The sequence below is a fragment of the Pelophylax lessonae genome (assembly GCF_965119305.1).
Source record: "Pelophylax lessonae genome assembly, chromosome: 1".
Taxonomy (NCBI): Eukaryota; Metazoa; Chordata; class Amphibia; order Anura; family Ranidae; genus Pelophylax; species Pelophylax lessonae.
This window is the reverse complement of record NC_138768.1, coordinates 169,125,983-169,138,387: the sequence shown is the minus strand read 5'-3', so window position 1 is coordinate 169,138,387 and position 12,405 is coordinate 169,125,983. Positions and strand designations below refer to the sequence as shown.

General features: G+C 42.6%; 1 protein-coding gene across 3 annotated transcripts in view; it reads right to left on the bottom strand.

The window, feature by feature from the left end:
• PAM (peptidylglycine alpha-amidating monooxygenase) overlaps positions 1–12,405 on the bottom strand; it is a 317,350-nt gene that overhangs the window by 207,559 nt on the left and 97,386 nt on the right. The window lies entirely within an intron of this gene.

Here is a 12,405-nt window from a genome sequence, read left to right as displayed (position 1 = left end):
CTATGATTGGCAGCGTGCAGTGCCAGCTTCCTGGCCGGCTAGATGCGAACACGCCCAAGCCCATCGCTACTGACCAGTCTTTTAAAGTCTGGCTGAAAAAAAAAAAAAAAAGATTCCTAGTGCTTGCTACATTGCGATTTAGCGTTCGATTTGCAAAGTTTCATTTAATAGAAGTCTTGTTTTTAAACTTGTACAGAGAAATAAATTCTCAAAGGATGTGAACACAACTCCCTCCTAACAGGTAACACCACTGAAATGTTGGCAAAGCGCTGAGTTCAATTGAAGGGTATGGACTGTGAGAAAGGAATATTTGTCATTATGTAGAAGAGAAGAAAATAAGTAGTTCTGCTGCTTCTTTGAAGTGAGGGGAGTGCCATGCAGATTGCACAATCATTACCTTTACTACCCTCTGGTCACTGATCGCTATAATTACATGATCTAGACCAAGATGTGTGATTTTATACAGACCCGAGCAACAAAAGTAAAAGTAATGGAAAAAAAAAAAAACAACCACTGTGGAGAAAAACTCTTGTTAGCTCATCCTATACTTTCATTTTATTTACTTCCACTGTTCATCTTGTTAAAAGAATGGCATTTATCTATCACTAATTGAACATTATTTAATTACAGGTTACTTTCCCTTTCTAGCGGCTGATAAAAGTATATCTGAAGGCATTTCTTTTTTAGTTTTGAGTAGAGTACACAACAGTTAGTGTTACAAAACCTAGGACCCTGCAGTATATCTGGTCTGCCGCAGTACACAGAACATGGAAATGCAATTTTAGTAAATATAAACTTCTAAATACCTTTTCTCATCAACAGTATAGAACAGTCTTGCGACTTGTATCAGTGTCTGGTTAAAGCTTGTAGGAGGAGAGTGGGGACGACGAAACAAACTATCGGCTTATACGGATGATGTCCTGTTTTATGTAGCCGATCCATTGATATCCCTTCCCAATATCATTTCGGAGTTGCGTACATTCCACTCACTGTCAAATTTCAAAATAAATTACAGTAAGTCGGAGATTCTCCCTCTTAAGGTCCCGATTGATCTCCGCACCCAGTTATAAGCATCTTTTTCCCTTACATGGAGTCGCTCCTCCTTAAAATATCTGGGCGTTTACTTTACAGCTCAATTTTCACAAATATATACTCTAGTAACCATACCCCCTCTGCTCTCCACCATTAGAGCCGACTTGAAGTGGGACAACACTACATTCTCCTGGATGGGCCGAGTCAGTATACTGAAGATGAATGTGCTGTCAAGAGTCCTCTTATCTCCAAAAGGTGCCTATCTCACTACCCCCATCTTTCTTCTCAGCCCTCAACAGTTGTTCTTAAAATTCATCTGGCAAGGATGGACCCCACAGCTAGCTATCCACACGTTACAACGCCCTAAAAAGTTAGGGGGATTGGGAGTCCCTTCCCTCAGGAAATATTATGAGGCAATAGCCCTGCAGCAGATATTGGACTGGCATCATCATGTTAAAGCTAAGGCATGGGTTCCTCTTGAGAAATTTTTGGCTGGTCGTAATTTATTTCATGCCCCTTGGCTTTCCAGGGAATGTCGGTGACTTTTAGATCTCGTGGCCCCCATCACCGCCCATGTATTGAGACTATGGGATGCCTTAAACGCACAAGAGACGCTGTCATCTTTGGTGTCTCCACTAGCACCCCTGGGGGGCTTGCCCTGGTTGGGGAGGTGCGATGAGGAAGGTTTGTACAAGATCGGGGACTTGTCTCTCGACTGGCTCCGTGATCAATTTGGCAGTGTCCCGATGGATGAATGGCGTTATAGACAGTTACATCATTTTGTTCGCAGTCCACCTCGAGCTATCAGGCCCCCGTCCTCTATGAACCCGTTTGAGAAATTGTGTGTCGGCCGCTCCTGTCCCTCACTCAATCTCGGTTCTATATGAGATGCTGCAGATGGCTGGGTCCAGGGGTAAGCCGATATACATACGGGAGTGGGAAAGATCTGCAGCATACGTTCAGGGAAACCCAGTTAGACCACCTATATAGTATTACCCATAAGAGCTCCGTGGACAAAGGGAAGCAGAAAAATGGCTTTGAACTATTGACCCGATTGTATAGAGTCCCTGCCAATTTGGCTAGGATTTTGCCAGGGACGTCGGATGCCTGCTGGAGTAACTGTGGGTTTCGGGGTTCCTACCTCCATATTTGGTGAGAATGTTCTAAGCTCAGCCCATTTTGGCAGGATATCAGGACACAGATTGATATTGATATGCATGACTCTCCTTTGGAATTCCTGCTTCATGTGCCACCTATCTCTCTTAGCCAATATAATGGGTCGGCACTTCTGCACCTCTTAAATGCGGCCAGGTGCCTGATCCCTATATATTGGAAAACAGCCCGGGTCCCTGAGCGGGCTGACTGGATCCGCCTGGTTAATAATATCATGGCAGCGGAGGAATGGGTGGCAAAATGTAGAGACAGACATGAAAGATTTTATGGTATATGGGCCACTACTTCTAGTGCGCCTGGGGCTTCTTAACCTACTGCCTCAAAGCCATTTTTGTCAACATTGCAGGGGTATTGAATTGAATTGCACTGAATAGATTAATATAGTACAGTGCTGTCATAAATGGAGATGGGCTTGCTTAAGATCCAAGGAACTCTTGACACCATCACTCTAGTTTCCAAGTACTGTACAGTACCAAAGTGCTGTTTGTTATTGTTTTGGTATTGTCTTGAATGACAGATATTGTGGTTCTTTTTCTTTATGCATCTTCTCTCTGCCCCCAATCCCCCACCTTCCTTTGCTCCTTAGTCCTTACCCCCCCCCTTTTTTCCTATATCTTATCCCTTTCTCACCATCTTCCTTTCTCTTCATATGACTCTGTAAAAAGGCAGCTGACTAAGGATTAGTAGGATACCCCGCTAATGCTGCTCGCACTGTTACATAGGGCGTAAAATGTAATAATCACAAGATACATGTAATCAAATGCACCAAAGAGCATTTATTGTTTTTCTATAGTGATGCTGATCTACAGTATGTTATATTATCATAATTTTTTTTTTTGGGGGGGGGGGGGGGGGGGGCGTGGAAGTTGTCCTTTATAAAATGGAGCTCGTAGAAGTAGAGTGCCCTTTTACCATCCATTTACAGACACTCCTATGGCCCTACAGAAGCAATATATCAATCTGTAGCTATATTGCCTTTAGGAGTTATTACCACATTAAATAGTAAGCATTGTACACAATACGATATACTCATGTGAATTACTGCATCTTTAATTGCAGATCCTTCATGTGCACAAAAAGTCCTAAATATTTCCCCACCAGTAAATTCTCAGCACAGAGGTAGTTAATTAGAACAAGGTGTACTACTCTATTTAAAGGACTGTTGATGGAGTACACAGACAATAGTCCCGGTGGAAGACCAAAGTTCCCCAGCTGCTTAAACACAATAGAAACCTAAACATGGACCAATGGCTATTCTTAGAAAAGGAAATTAGCAAGACGATACAAAACACCAACTAATATTGTGTATAATAAAGGGTATTTAAAAAAAACCCTAACTTATGGCCCGTACACACGATCCGAAAATTGGACGAAAATTAACGCTTGTGAAAGGATCGGACGATAATCGGATCGTTAGTACACAGCTTACGAGAGGCGATCACGACAGTTCACCCGATATTATCCGGTCGTGCAAGCATAATAATTTTGATCTTATTATAACACATCGTACGATAATTGTATTATCAGTATGTTGTTCGTCCGAAAAAAATGGTGAGCAGTAGACAGCGCATGAGCAGTAGACATCATTTTCCCCTCACACGCTACAGCGTGGTTACGCATACCGGAAGCTAAGAATTATCGTCCGAGAAAATTCGTATCGTGAGTAACCTCTCACTTTAAGCGAATATTATTAAGAGCTGCTAGAATATGAAAAATAACGGATGGAACGTCGCCCGATTTTCGGATCGTGTGTACTGGGCATAAGGAAGTCACAGTGTGCTCAGCCATTCCAGCATTCAGCAAACAATCGTTCCATAAACACCCTCAGCACACCGGAGTGTATGCTAAAGTGTATAAAGGAGGTAGTGCGCAGGCCTTACACCAGGGGAACAAGAACAAGGCAAACAATCAAACCAAACCAGTTGCTCATGCATTTAAAGTAAGAATAAACCCTCAGGGTTTTTTTTAAAACAGAGTTTCAGTCCCCATAATCAATTTTCTTCTTTTTTTTTTTTTTTGATTTTTAGTACCAGTACAATAATATTTAGATACTGTCCTTACTGCCTTTGTGCTTATTTTTAAATCTGCAATAACTTACATAATCTCGGAAGCAGGCAGGGGCCATCGAGGATGTGGGCATCTGAAGCCCGCTCATGTGTATTTCCAGGATAAGGTGCAGCTGGCTACCTCGCATGCACCTCCCGATCTCGCGCCTGCGCTGTAATGGCACTGCGTGGCTCTCCCTCTTCCTGACAGTTCTGCTCTCACCTGGCTATGTACTGAACAATGCTGATATCACTACTACTACTACCAGGTAAGGCTGGATTAACACTAATGGGTTTTTTCATGCTTTTTGCAGAAATGCATTTCATTTTTATAACATGGATTCCTATGAAACACGTTCACATTAATGCATTTTTGTGCATCTGCATTTTTGGAAAGCGTCGAGGACTTTTTCCCCCCTGCAAAATGCATGGTTTTGCATGTAATAGACTTCAATGGATCTGCATGCAAAATGCAAGTATTGGGTTTTTTTACTGCGATTTTGCCGCGGTATGCGTTTTTAAATCTGCCCAACAAAAAATTTTCAAAAAAAAAAAAAACTAAAAAACATAGAAAAACACAGTAAAAAACCATGGAAAGCACAGCAAAAAGCATTGCAGAAATGATCAAAAGCAACATTCATAGGTGTAAATCGAGCCTAATAACTGGGTTTGCAAAAACATTTGGTGAACAAAAGCACAGCTTCAAGCGGAGTTCCACCCTGGGACATTTTTTTAAAATAAAAATACCCCCGGGACAGTCAGGGCTAGCACATTCCACAATGGCTAGCCTCTGATCTGTCCCGGGTTGCACTTACCTGCAAGAAGAAATACTTACCTTGAAAATGTATTGTCCAGCGCTGCCATCTCAGGTGTGGGCAGCTTGAAGCCAGCGCGATCCTCTTCTGCGTCCTCTTCCGTCTTCTTCGGTCCCACGATGTACTGCACCAGCCGTCACTTCCGGTGCCGCAGCGTCATCCCTGCACAGCTTCTGGGCATGCCCAGAAGCTGTTTAGCAAGGTATGACGCGCCCGCACCGGAACTGACGTCGGGGACGGTGAGGGCGCATTGATTCCTGGGAGTGATGACGTTCAGTTCCCAGGAATCAATGCAAAGACAGGAAGTGACGAATCGCTGTGGCTGCCGAGGGGAGGAAGAGGAAGTAAGGTAAGTATATTTTCTTCTAAATGAGGTAAGTAAAAAAAAAAAAAAAAAATTGCGATTGCCCATTTGTTTTTCAGGTGACCCGGAGCGAGAAGATGGAGGCAAGTTTAAATTTAGGGTGAAACTCCGCTTTCAGAGGAATCCCTACTGAAGTAAATGAGCAGATACATCCAGCTGGGAGCAGCAAGAGACGGGACTGGAGTTTACAGTTTCTATATTTTTCAGGATTGCAGTGCTAGTATTTACAATTCTACACACATTCTGCCCCCACTGCTCTACACAAGAAAAGTTAAATACCCAAACTGCCTTGGTGGAGGACACCTTTACGTTAGATGCAATGGTGAGTGTACAAAAATTTGTCTGTAAGTAAAAAAAAAAACAGACATTTGGGATGGATGGCGTTAATTTCGGCAGTAAAATATGAGGCTCCAGCTTAGACCAGTCATGCACTGCGGCACAGAGATTCTTCAAATGAAGCCCAAACCAGCAATGGTAATAAATTCAATTTTATTTTCTAGAGACTTTCAGTCACATAGCACCCAGACTAATAAACAGCAAGGAATAAAAGCCGTCAGAAATTGAGAGCATCCCCATTACAGGAATACAAATTACACACGCTCTATCCCCAAAAATCCATTTTAGGAGTACCCCTATAAAAACAAAACATAGTATACAATAAACGGCTTATGAGGATTGTAAATTCTACGTCAGACCGTTATTTGTGTATTGCTCTGCTGTACTGCTAGGGCAAATATGTTGCATTATGTCATTTTCTCTCAAAATCAAGTTTAATGAGTCAGAAATGAATATTCTGCATTTACATTGCACTGTATTCTTGGTTTATAATAAATACCTATGCCGCTTTTCCCCTTAAACTGCTGACTGGTTCTGTCAGTAGACTTGTAAGCTTGTAAAGGACATAAGATACAATAAGGGGGGGTTGCTAATACTGGAACAGCCATCCATGGCAATCAATCAGCTTCTAGCATTCATTTTCAAAGCTTAAAGTGTCACTTAACCCAGGAGTCTGCATTCACTATAGAGAAAGGGAATACAATAAGACATGTGGCCACTCACTAAAACAAGAGGAAAAACTGCTTAACCTTAAACTATGTAAGGGGTTCTTTACTGTCAGAGCGGTAAGGATGTGGAATTCTCTTCCACAAGCAGTGGTATCAGCAGGGAACATCGATAGTTTCAAAAAACGATTAGATGGGCACCTTAAAGAACACAACATACAGGGGTATACAATGTATGGTTAACAGCAAACACATAAACACATCATAGTTTGAACTGGATGGACTGATGTCTTTTTTTAACCTCGCGAACTTTGTAACTATATCTGGTCTCCCACAGTACACAGAACATGGAAATGCAATTATTTTAGTAAATATAAACTGCTAAATACCTTTTCTCATCAACAGTATATAGCAGTCTTGTGACTTCAATCAGTTCCTGGTGAAGCTTGTAGGAGGAGTTTTCATACTGCATTGAGCTGTCCTATCAGGCTGCAGAGCTCCTGACCCTCTGTCTGGGCAATGGTGATTGGCCCTGTGCTGATCACATGCACTCTCCCAAGAAAAAAAAAAAACTCTCTAGTAACACACACCAAACTGAGCATGTGCAGCCTGACTCCAAAGGTTCTGCCTTATCCAGACATGATTTGGAGTCAGTGGAAGAAGGAGGAGGATCTTTGCATACAAGCTCCACCGGCCTATTTACAATGCAGAGGCTTAACCCCTTAGGTTCCACAGTAAGTATAACAAGCATGCTTTACTGCATATACAGACTGATTTTACTGTTGTGGGTAGTAACACTTTAAAGTGGATATAAATCTCATTCATGAAATCATACCCGAGCACATATATCTGTAGTATTTACCTATCTCTCTCCAAAGCCCTAAGTCCCATGTCTTTCTGCTGCTCTGTTCCTCTGCTATCAGCATGATAACTTCTGACAAGTTCTCCGACACAAGCAGCTGGAAATTTGTGTCGGGGAAGGGACTTAGAGACAGATAAGCAGAGAGCTGGTCTATTTTATTCACAGCACAGCTCTGGAAGTTTCTTCATTCCTCTGTAAAGGGGGGGTGTGCCTTTCCTCCAATCAGCTGTCACACAGTGTATGCCAAGACTCCACACCCACTGCTGAAAGAGGAAGAACAATTTGTAAGACGATGTGCACTTTCGCACGAATATAGAAAGCTGAAGACCGCAGATATATAAATAAAATCTATGTAGGGAGATATGTCTCATCTCTGTGTATCATCTGAGGCTGTTCACTTCACTGGGTATATGTGAGGGTTTACATCCACTTTAACTAAAGAAGCTGATTGGTTGCCAAGCACAGCTGTTCCAGTTTTAGTAAATCTCTCCCATGCACTAAAAGGTGTACTTGTATAGAATGGTTGCAAGCCCTACTGAACTCTTAGGAGTTAAGCACCACAATACTTTTGTGTAAAGTTTACTACTAAAACTGAATGGCATTATGTGTAAATGCCAGGTTTCAATAATTATCAGATGACGAATGCCCTCTGAGGTGGCTTCATCTCTGGGTACAATCTCCAACCTTTATCAGGGCATCTATAAATTAAAATTGAATGGCATATGCAAAATTATCTAAAATTGAATATCGTTTAGTGTTTATTTTAATGTTTTTATTTTAATTATTTGAAGCTATTTTCTAGGTGTGAGAAATTTGACACCATGCAAGCCCCCTCCCATCAGCCATCATCTGACTGTATTGCATAGAGAAGCACAGAGTACCAGTGATGATGTTACTGGATCAAAAAAAAAAAAAAAAAAAAGTGATGTGTTTTTATTTCTTTCTTTTTTCAGAAACAGGTCATACGTACCTGCTCTGTGCAATGGTTTTGCTCAAGGCAGCCCTAATACTCCTTTTTTTTTGGGTCCCTTGCAGGCGGTCCTAGCTCCTTCCCCCTGCCGAGTGCCCCAATTGCAATCCTCTTGCTATGTGGCAGTCAAGCAGGCTCGCTCCTGAGCCACATTCCTGTGAATAGACATTGTTCAGCCCCGCTCTCTTCTCATTGGCTCACTTGGTGTGATAAGACAACAGCAGGAGTCAATGTATAACACAGTGATGATGTCACTACTACTTTTAATATCTAGGTTTACAAAGGCATTTGGTGCACAGAAAGTGGATTTTTGGCCTTTGTGCCTATTGAGGAGTATACTTAAATTATTATTATTATTGTTTTTGCCTGCAGCTCAGCTTTACCATCATTTTAAATCTTTATCCTTTTTTTCCAATAAAAAACATGTTATACAATGGTTTTGTACAGAGCAGCCCTGATCCTCCTCTTCTGAGGTTCCCCGCCAGCACTCTTGGTTACTCCCCCCTTACAAATCCCCCCCAGTGTGTCACTTGCTAAGGTGGGGACTCGTGTGGACTCATTCCTGAGCCCCGCTGCCTGCATCAATAGCTACAGACTCCTGCTCCCTCGTCACAGAATTTGAGTGACAGAAGCAGGAGCCAGTGTGGAGGGAGAAATAGGAGAGGACGTCGGCTTTTGTTCACAGTGCTGGATTGAGATGGAGCTTAGGTAAATTTAAGGGGTGGGGGGCTGGGTCCTGGACACAGAGAATTTTATTCAGGAAAAAAAAAAAAAAAAAGTCTGTTTTTGTATAGAAACAACAAATACGTTATACTTACCTGCTCTGTGCAGTGGTTTTGCACAGGGCAGCCCAGATCCTCCTCTTCTCCTCGGGTTCCTCTTCGTCTCTCTGGGTCCCTGCCTTCTGTCGAGTTGCCCCCACAGCAATCAGCTTGCTATGGGGGCACCTGAGCCGAGCCGCTGCTCCCTGTGTCCATGCAGACATGGAGCGCTGGTTCGACCCTGCCCCCTCCATCTCCTGATTGGCCAACTGACTGACAGCAGCCAGAGTCAATGGCGCCTGTCTCAGCCAATCAGAAGGGAGAGTCCAAGGCACTCATGGACATCGCTGGATAGAGATGGGGTTCAGGTAAGTATTAGGGGGGCTGATGCAAACAGAAGTTTTTTTTATCTTAATATAAGGAATGTATTAAAGTGTAACTTCATTTTTGTTGTGAAAAAAAGGATTCCGCTCTGGGTGTTGTGAAAAAAAGCATTCCGCTCTGGGTGATCTATGCTCATTACAAGGATTTTAACAAACTTTGTTGCAGTTTCCTACCTTTTGTTATGCTGAAGAAATCATGGTTTGTTCCTCTGTGCGGAGTGGGTCAAATGGGAGTGATTTCATTATTATCTATCAGCTGTGGCAACTGCAGGGCTCTAATGAGGAAAGCTGCTAGGCCTGCATCCCTTTAGACGTGTTCCTATTGGGAGTATCTCACCAAAAATGACATTTTTAATGCAGGGGATGCCAGAAATCTGACTTGTATCTTAGTGCAGACTTCTGGGAAAATCAGTGAGCCAATCACACAAGCAGGAAATGATGTTTCTGGGGTGTGGTCAGTACACATTCTGTGTACAGAACAGCTCCAGGTAGCCATATTGCATTGCAATTTCAGAAAATTACAACAGCTGCAGATTGAAAGGAAAGGTACTTTTTAATAACATTCAATTACAATATGATTTGTGTCGCAATTTTATACGCTATATTGTTTTTTCTTTATTTGCTATTTTTTTTGCCCACAAAAGTGGAGTTACCCTTTAAGATTAAAAATCTTTACAACTACTTTAAATTACAGCATGCAGGCACTTTGAGCGTAGTGTTTTTTTAGTTTCAGGCAATACATAAAATACATATTGTTCTGTACAATGCTTGAAAAACGTTTATAATACAATAATGACAGTGGCACTGTAAAATAAAATTAGTAGCAGCGATCTGATTGGCCTTTCTGCCGCATACGTAAGTTACGGTGTGACACAACTGCAGACTCAATCAGTCACCATGGAGAGCAACAGACATTTGTTTACTGGCCAGTCATGTGAGTGAAAGCGATGGCTGAAGATGACAGCTACATTTCTTGGCTGAGTGGCCAGCTGTCAGGCTCAATCCTTCTGAATGTCTCCAAGACACCCTCCAGCTATTAATATTTCCAGCAAAAAAAATATATATATATATTTCTCAGCGTGCAAAACAATTCTGCCGCTTCCGTAGGCCATATACCAGCAAAGTACATAAAATGCAGCTTGATAATGCATACTGAAGCTTCTCACACTGTATAATCACAACACAGAGGTTGTGGAAATGTGAGATCCCTCGATTCCTGCAGTGACAGAATATATCCCTCTAAGGCAGCAGAACACAACAATGCCTGGGATAAAGGCGGCCTACATTCCATGGCGCTAGGATTGACATTTTGTACAGTGCATGTACTGGATAAACCAGAAGAAGCAGGTAAATATCTGCAATAAAGTCTAAAATCCTGACATATTATATGGGTCACCCAGAGATTGCCTTCGGTCAACAAGGGGGAAAAAAAAAAGAAATCAATACAGAACAGTGTAAAGTACTGGAATTTGACGGGATCAGCCTTTTGCAAGCCCTGTATAGCAGAGCTCAGACTGGGAATGGGAGAGACAGCACATACAGCCAATCAAAATGTGCTGCAGTGCTCCTGTGCTAAAAGGGCACTTGCTGATATGAAAAGAGGGAAAAAAGTGACAGATGAGCTGTGCTGTCTGCTGCTTCTTTTCTTTAGGCCCCATTCCCCCAGGCACTGTGGCCTGTACAGTGTGAATGAGCCTTTTATTTATGCGTCTGGAACCATGAAGAGGAAGCCTATGTTACTCTATGGGGACACAGCCTAATTTGAACGGTGTGCCCTAAACACATACTACCTGCATTCGGCTCGCACACCTGCCTCTGTATATCTGACAAATTAAGACATGCAGTGACCATACTGCACATTTCTGCCCTGACAATCAGGACTGTGCTTTGCTGCAGAGCTATGGAACTTCAAGGGACAGAAATAAAAACTCTTTGCTTGGAAAAATGCCTCCATTTTTTAATTAATGTAGCACCCCCTAGTGTGCAGTCTAGTGTGAAGAAAATGTATTTTGACACAAAGTAGCTGTGTAAGTGTGGTTAATTGGTCAAGGTTACTGTAGGTCAGGCTGGAAGGCTTTACAGGTCAGACCTCCCCCTGGTTCTGGAAGTTTGGAGGAGAAGTTTCTAGAAGCTAGTGGGTGGAGGCAAAGAGGCCATGATCTGCATATTTATGAGAATTTTGCCAATTCCCAGGCAGGAGGCCTGGCAGGGTGATTGGGTCAGCCCATATATATATATTTATATTGTGGAGCCTGGCTAGAAGGAGTTAGAGTCAGGTGAAATATGGAGTGAGGAAACTGTGTTGTGTAGCCTAGGAGGGGACCCTGGGGCTGAGGGGGCTTTTCCTCCAGGCTAAGAGATGAGGAAGGAAGGAAGGAAGGAAGGACAGAGGGAGGACCTGGGCAGCAGTAAGCCTGTACAGCGCAGTCTTTTTAACAGCAGTATAATTACACGAACAGCATGAGTACCTCTACATCTCCAGGGCCTAGAAGATAGAGAACTGCCCGGTGCAATATCTAGTAAGCTTTTAGGGACACTGCAAACAAGCTAAGCCCAATCCCTTGTCCTGGGACATTTCACCAAGCAGCCAGGTGGGCTAGTATTTTCAAGAGAGGGGACATAAAGCTCCTGCAAGTTCAGACTTTGCTAAAAATCCACCTAGAGGACACAGATCTCCTAGAAGGAGACATTCCATTGCCATTTCCAGAAAGACTGTTGCTGTTCCAAAGGAAATACAATTGAGAATTTGTCATTACATAATAATGAGGAAATTAGTCCTCACTGTTGTTCTTCAAGTCAAGTTGGGAATCCCATAATCCCTATCCAAGTTGTTTTCCCCAATAAACCATTAAAAACAATGCCATGGACTGATTTTGGTCCGAGGATGAAAGTTGGAAGGTGCATGTTGCCTGGCTAGGAAGAAATGGGGGGACCTGGGGTCTGGCAGCGTACAATAGGTTTATTGAAAGTTTACATTGTAATACAGTAGGCTTACGGAT